This window comes from Hibiscus syriacus, unplaced genomic scaffold, assembly GCF_006381635.1.
Source record: "Hibiscus syriacus cultivar Baekdansim isolate YM2019G1 unplaced genomic scaffold, ASM638163v2 tig00112000_pilon, whole genome shotgun sequence".
Taxonomy (NCBI): Eukaryota; Viridiplantae; Streptophyta; class Magnoliopsida; order Malvales; family Malvaceae; genus Hibiscus; species Hibiscus syriacus.
Window position 1 is genome coordinate 314570 of NW_024063235.1, and position 8129 is coordinate 322698.

An 8129-nucleotide genomic window follows, 5' to 3' on the forward strand; every position below is an offset into this window, starting at 1 on the left:
TATTTAATACCTCACATGATAAGAAAAAAGGGTTACGCATTCATCATCTTCAGCTAGATTTTCTTCACCTTTTCCACCATATCCTTCCTTCCATTATCTTAGTGGTGTTCCTCTATTAACAAGCTCCAACGAGTGGTGAACTAGGCATCCGAGAGGAGCTAGCAAGCTAAGGCGAGTCGTGGTGGTTGAGGAGAGCTCTGGTTGCATGCGTCGAAGGCTTCTTCTCCCTTCCCCTTTGCTGTTATTTTTCATATGTTATTGGGTTGTTGGAATGAATAAATTTCATATTTCGTTTCATGGATGATTTGAACCCTATCATGAACTAACCTTATTTGGTAGGGTTGATATTATGGATCTTAATTTTGTTTTAATGGTAGATTTAAATTTATCTTTTGCATTTACTTGTTTTGCTTATGAATGTTTCATCTTCTATGTTTGTAGGAGGCATGAGAGTGCCCATTACTTAGATGAAGGCTAGGTGTTCAAGAGAAACATGGTCATTAATACTTGTAGTATTCGAGAGAAACACAAGTAAGATCCACATAAGCAATGGAGTGTAGTATTTTCTTAAGCTTAAACGAAGCATGGTAATACTATATCCTAATCCATTAGTTCTTGAGAGAGACTAAGATAGGATTTCAACGACCAAGATGGGTAGTTTTTTTCAATAGCGTAGGCTGTTGTAGTTTAGACTGAGAGGATATACCGTGGCATTCTATTCTATTAGGTTCCTTTGACTAGAGATAACGGGAGAACTTTTAGCAAACTCCTTCGAGCAAGTGAAGCAGAGAGAGATTAAATCTGGTTGAGAGATAAGTTTTATCATCCTTAAATTAATCCCTACCATTCATTCCCTTAGGCAGCTTATTGTGTGAGGATTATCAAACTATCATTTATTTATTGTTCATGTTGTTTTTCATTGTCTTGACATTTCTATCATTTTGAACATTATAATCTGTTCTTGCCACTACATTTTCAACTGCTACCACAACATACTATTATTCCATATCCACCTATATATACTTTTCATTGTCGTGACATTCTTCATTGGTACATATCATCGCTAATTATACTAAGATATAGTAGTGCTAATCTTTGGTTAAACTTTGTAATTTCCACTAATCCCTGTGGAGATGATACTTACTCATCACTTTATTACTTGAGCGCTTGTGTATACTTGCACATTATTTGTGTATAACTTTATAGTACTCACAATACGTAATAGGTATAATAACTTTTGAATAATTACACATTCACCCATAACCTTTCCATAATTTTTAATAGGTCTTCCAACTTTTATAAAATTTTAAAAAGGTCCCCAAGTTTTTCTAAGACTTGTAGAATGCTCCTACATCATTTCCAGCCCCTACATAAATTTTCCATTATTTTATCATCCTCTAAAGCCATGGTCGAATGTTTCAAGTAACCAAGACTAAGGTTTTCATGATTTTTACTCGATTTCGATTCGATTCGAGCATGAAATCAACCTCCATTCAATATATAAACTCTCTAAAATCAAACTCATAATCAAATTTCATCAAAATACAAATTTACCCAAATTTTAGGGTACCGAATGATAGCATTTTTCGAATAGAACAATTTTCTATTTCATGGCTCAATCCAAAATCCAAAAACAATTGCTCAAAAATCAAAAAAGAAATTTTCTCTTACCTTAGGATCAGTTTCATGGCTTGGAGCTGAAAATGGGGGAAGATTACAAGAAATTTCTAAGTAATTTCATGTTAATTTATCCTTTATTTAAACTTAAATGAATATTAAATTCATTTAATTGGGAAACTACCATTTTACCCTTAATGAAATGTTAAAATTACCATCAAACCATGTCACATAACCCTTATTATATTTAAAAAGTCAAATATGAACAAAATATTTTACCCTTTTACCATTTTATCCATGCAACTTTTCAAAAACTTCAATCTTGTCACTTAAATCCAACGGTCTAAATTGAGGATGGAAATAAATTCTCAAATACAATGGTTTATATTATTTTCCATCATTTTAAAGTGTGAAAATAATATTTTTTTAAACCTAATTTATCATCCTTAAATTTTTCTCAAAATTTTTATTTTAACCGATTTACCAAATTTTTACCATACTTTAACCGTTTCTAGTTTTTAACAAAATTTTTGAATCAAGAATTTGATTTCCATAAAACCCCATTCTCAAGAGTAAACTATCAATTTATTGAATAAAAATTCTTTTTGGTAAAATTACCACTTAGGTCCTTAAAGTTTTCCTTTATACTTTGGCCACAAAACTTTTAAAACATATGTTTTTGTCACTAACCAAAATTTGGGGTATTATAATTTGCATCTTCAAACCATAATCAAAGGTGCTAATTTGTAAGTGATTGTCCAAATTAGAAGGTTTTCATATCAAAATGATGGTTTCATAACTAAGTAGTCAAATCCGTAAGGTCGATGACTTACAAACGAAGTTAATTGATGAATGAAGAGCCCTAAAGCTAAGAGAAGACTATCATAAAAGGGAAAAATTTGATATGAGAATATCCTTCGCGAGATATGAAGACAACTTTCCTCTTAGAGAATATTATATAAGTGAAGGTCTAAAGATCCAACAATCACAGTAAGTGAACATCATCAAATGCAAGAGGCGGTTCAACATGTTGATTAGTCCAACAACGAATATAAATACAACACCAGATAGTGAGAAGAGCCTAGACCAAGGACACGAAGAAAATAAAGCTCATAAAATTTGACTATATGATATAAGGATAACTTATGATCTGATAAAGGTCGTTTTGTGGTGTTTTCTTTTGGAATTAGCACATTTTGCATTAATTTCTTTTTCAATAGTAGTACTTGTTATTTTTTTTTATCTTATTTGTACTAATTCATGTCTATGTTTCTCTTCCTTTTTTGCATCACATGATCATAGTATAATCAAAAGGTGTTGACTTATGAGTGGTCATCATACTAGAAGGTATTTCTGATGGACAAAGGGTTTCATGATCAAATAGACAATAACATAACTAAAGGGTGGCTTACTGAAAAAGCTTCAGGATGACTAAGAAGTAGTCCATCCAAAGGCAACATGTCAGATATATCATAATGTCCTATCATCAACAATAAAAAAGGAAATACAAGAGACGAGAGAGAAAATGTCCTAGATGATGGATAGAATATCTATTTTGGCCAAAAAAATGGTCTTCTGCATTAAAATAGAAGGAAAGTAATCCAATGATGTTAGGGGCACAAAGGTCTATTCTAAAATAAGGTGATTCTAGAAACATTAAAGAATCACACACAATCATCATTTGTATCAACAAACTATTTAGGGAGACCAATGAAATGGTGACAACTGTAGCAGTTCAGTGTTCGAAGCCTGATTCAAAAGCTAGTCTTCACTCAATTGGGTAACATTCATATAATAGTAAAATATCGGGGAGAAATGATCCTTGTTTTGAACCCATTCCTATATCATATGGATAATTCTATGTTAAGTTATTAAAAGCCCAAAAAGTGGCCCCGTATTATGTTAATCCTTGGCAACCTCCATATCAAAATTGGTATGATATCAATGTTCGTTGTGAGAACCATGTTGGAGCTGAAGGACATTCTATCAAAAACTACAATACATTTGAGCACTGAGTTCAGCGCCTTTTAGAGCATGGAATAATAAGTTTGAGATGAAAGGTCAACCTATTTCGGTGATTGATTGCTTAGTTATGATGGAACCAAGAGCGTTCAAAGATAAAGATATCAGAGGGGGCACTCAAGAGGAAGAGCGTCTGCTGAAGTACGAAGCCCAAGTGCATCAACTAAATAATGAAAAGGATAATCTGAATATAAAGATGGAAGCCGTGCATGGTGATTTTTATAGAATCAATCGAACCTTAAAAAATATTGGTCTAGGTGATACTTTAGAAGAATAGACAAAATGAGTCACTAAATTGAAGAATGATATTGAACAATGGAGAACAAATTGTAACGTGCATGAAAATTGAGCTAAGAAGTTCCTTCGTGGTCTACATATTACAGAAAGTAATCAGAATGTAGCCTTGAATGATTTAGGAAGATGTCAAGCAAAAAATGAGATGTTGAGCATGCCAATGCAACTTTATATCAAAGTCACAAGCATAAGGATGAGGTTGAACTAAAAAATAGTAGACCCGAGAATAAAACCTTGACAAAGCTTGTAGATGATCATGGAGATTTTGTACGTGAACTTCATAACTACAACGAGTCTCTCACAATAAAATAAATAATAATGTTTATAATTTCAAGAGTTGAAGTATCAGATGGAGGGAAAAACAATTCCTTGAATGAGGATATTACTCTTGCAAACGATGTAGCTCACAAATTGGTTGACTTAGCTAGCTTGTAAGAGAATTAAAGCAGATTGACTACTCAAACCAAATTATGCTTGGAAGTTAACTTGGATTTTGAGAGAGATAGAGAAGATATAAGTTAAAGTTATTCCTTATAAGTAAAATTTGGCTATTTGATGTACTCAAACCTTATTGTGTTAAGATAGTCACTCTGGAGCGATACCTTTTTGCATACATAAAATGCATTTATTTATTTATTTATTTATTTAAGCATTTTACATGCATTAATTACGAAAAATAAAAATTATTTGTGGAGGGTTATATGACACTAACACCACGATCATAATTCACATACCACTCCATTGTCATCATGGATAAGAGGTTGGAAGTAATAGAGCATTCCTAAGATGAATTACAAGATCAATTACGAAATAAGTTAATTGTATTGTAGTGTGACATAAGAAATCAAGCTTTGATTTCTCAACAAGAATTACTGAAACAAATAACTCAAGTGATGGCTGCATCGGATACTTGCAGATAGAAAGTGATTATTGAAGAATATCAGTGTTATCACACTGACACATTAAGAATAGTAACCTACCCTAAGACATCCTACTTGAATATGGGGAAGAACCTCATTAATCCTAAGTAGTTTGAAGATAAATTAAAATTGTTAGAGGAACGGTTAGAACTATGAAAGGTGTTAATGCCTCCCAAAAAGATCTAGAAGCGAGAGAACTTAGTTTGGTCCTTGATTTGGTCATCCCATGAGTTTAGGGTGCTTGATTTTGATAAACATGTTGGTCCATCAATTCCACGACAATATTGTTGGACATGTTATAGTATGGTATAATTGATTAAGCATAGACCAAATCAAGTCATGGATCAATGTGGCCAATGCCTTGTTGGGGCCAATATCGATATGTCAAGGGCTTAACTCCAAAGTGTTAGGATCTTCATAGGATGAGGATGAAAGCTACAGCGAGCTTTAAGGGATATATAATAGGATGGAGGGCGGTGGAAGCTTAAGTTCAACCTCTTATGATGGAAGAATAAATATTGTATATGTTTCATAGCACCCTTCTAGCTCCTTTCTTTGAGCTAATACTTGCAAATTCAACTAAAGGACTTCAATGATGTTGTAAAAAATATGGAGCTAATACAATATGTAATCAAAAAAATGAAGCTTGGATGTCACTTTCAAAGGTCCAGTCGACCAAGAAAGTTCCTCTAGTAAGAAAGACTTTGAAGATGTTCCAAATGCTCATATCAGATTTGATCCTTTATTTGATCATGAGTCAATACTTAACTCTGAGACCGATGAAAGTAATACCAAACCCTTCCATCCACAGCTATGATCAAGAGAGTGTTTGTGATTTCCACTTGAATGCACCTAGGCATTCTACCGGGAACTGTGGATCACTAATAAAATAGATAGAAATACTTGCTAAAAATGGAGCATTAACTGAGAATTGGTTAAGTAGTGGATGGCTATCCTAAATGGGGCATTAAAATGCAAGATGTAGCATTTGATCAGATCAAGTGCCTCGACGTCAGATGGACAACATAGGGCATTATGGGATTAACATATAAGGTCATTACTCACCCGCTGTGAAGCTTAGTTGCACTTTCATGAAAGCAACATGTTTTGTTTGAATTTGTATTTTGACCTTTCTTAATTTTTCAGATTATTTTAAAGTTTTTTAATTAAATAAACACTACATTTTTTTATACTGTGAGTAATGAAAAAAATTATTTCCAATTTCAATAAATATAATAAAATATTCTTATAGCTTTTGACAAGTGACAACATTGAACCCTTAAACATAATATTCTTGATCATGCTTCAGAGGTTACATCTGAATATTACACCTTTTTTTTCGTAGGGTTGAAGATGACTTTCTCTCCACGCGACAAAGTGACAAAGACTATGTCATTCATGTATGTATATGAGCACAAAAAACATGCCATCTTTTGCGCATGACATTAGAAAACCAATTAGATTGCACTTCTATTGAGGACGTTCAACAATGATCATAATCATCACAACTAGAATCGTAGAATAGATGAATTTAGTTTAGACTAGTTACTGGGGAATTGAACTCTAAATATGAAAATTCCTTACCTTCAACTACACCTAGACTATAACTGGTTCTTCTCGATGAGCTTAAGAAATCAAATATGTATACCCAAGAAGTTAATGAAGTATAATCATAAGGTAAGTATAATAAAGCTGAGCTATTCAGCTAAAACAATTGGTTATAGAGGTAACTCATAAGTTATCGCTTTATGAATAGGTCACATTCAAACTACCAAATTGATTGGATACCTGGTAATTCAGTGTTTTCTTTACTGTGGTTATCAAGTGGAAGACTTTGTGACGAGATGAATCCTTTAGGTACACCAAATAAAGGTAAATAAAATAAAGTTTAATAAATTCAAGGAAATGAAAAAGTTTGAGGCTTGAATTAATAAAGAGTTTTAGTAAAGATGGACTAAGGGAATTGAGAAACACTTACTATAGTCAATTTTACACAAGCACTAAGGAATTCTATTTTAGATCAATATTATTGCACTACCTCTGCTAAAGGAGTATATGAAGCTTGAACAAACAGAAGATTTTATAGAATTGAAAAAGAAGTGCTCTGCAAGGTCTAGCAATTGAATACACTAGTGTGTTTCATTTTGTCTGTATCCAATTAAAACGCTAAGTCAAGATAGAGGGGTGTGTCACAATTTTTGCAAAGATCAAAAATGAATGATATCTTGAGGATTGAAACACTAGAAAAATAAGAAGCCAACCCAAAACCAACCCATTTATCTTTGCACTTGTCAAAGGGATATAATTTTTTAAAATTAAAAAAAAATATTTTATTTTATAAAATTCTTTCGTTCTTTGAATTCTAAAAAAATAGTAGACTGGAGAAAAACATTTTCAATCAAGATACTCTCTCAAGAGTGAATGAGGTCCTTGAAATTAATGATGCTCATTCTACCTTAATTACCAAAAATAAAGAAATGTGACAGCAAATGAAAGTCAAAGAAAAAAGAATGGCGGATGAAGAAGCGATGAAGATATTTTTTATTTTTGAAACAATAAGGTCTGAAATATTAAAAGACTCTAGAATAAACTTCTCACACGTTGTTTTGAGATTATCAAAATCAATATCGATCAAGAAGCAAGTGATCACTTTAATAAGAAGGGTCATGGTTTATTTTGAGATTTTTCTGGTATCTTAACTCATAGTAAAGATTCAAGGCATTTTTATTAGAAATATTGATCACTTTTTGAGTGTCCATTTGGTTATGAGACCTCCTAAAGAGAAACCCTAAAATTATAAGATTAGAGTAAGAAAACAATATGATCTGGTAGCACTTCTATTGACCCAAGCTGAGGGTATGAGTTGTTGATATAAAACACGAGGATGAGACCAATCGAAGTCGAAAATTTTTGGCACTAATGGAGCCATGAGAAATATCCACACTAAGGCATTATTAAAGGCCCAAATCATGTTGAGATAACAACATTTGAATCAAGAATATATGGAGAAAGAAACTTGCTGCTTGGAATATAAGAGGTAAAATATAAAGATAAGAAGAGTTTACTTTGAAAAACAAACTATTCATGCTTCAATTGGCAGAATAGTCCTAAAAAGATTTATAGAGAAATTGATTCAGAGATATGAAGAGCATCGAGACCATATATTTGACCGTAGTAAGAATAAAAGTCAGGTGTTCCTCAGAGAGAAAACACTTCTTCTGAGATTTTAATGAAGAAACAAAAATAGGAGACAGAAAATACATGACAACATCATAT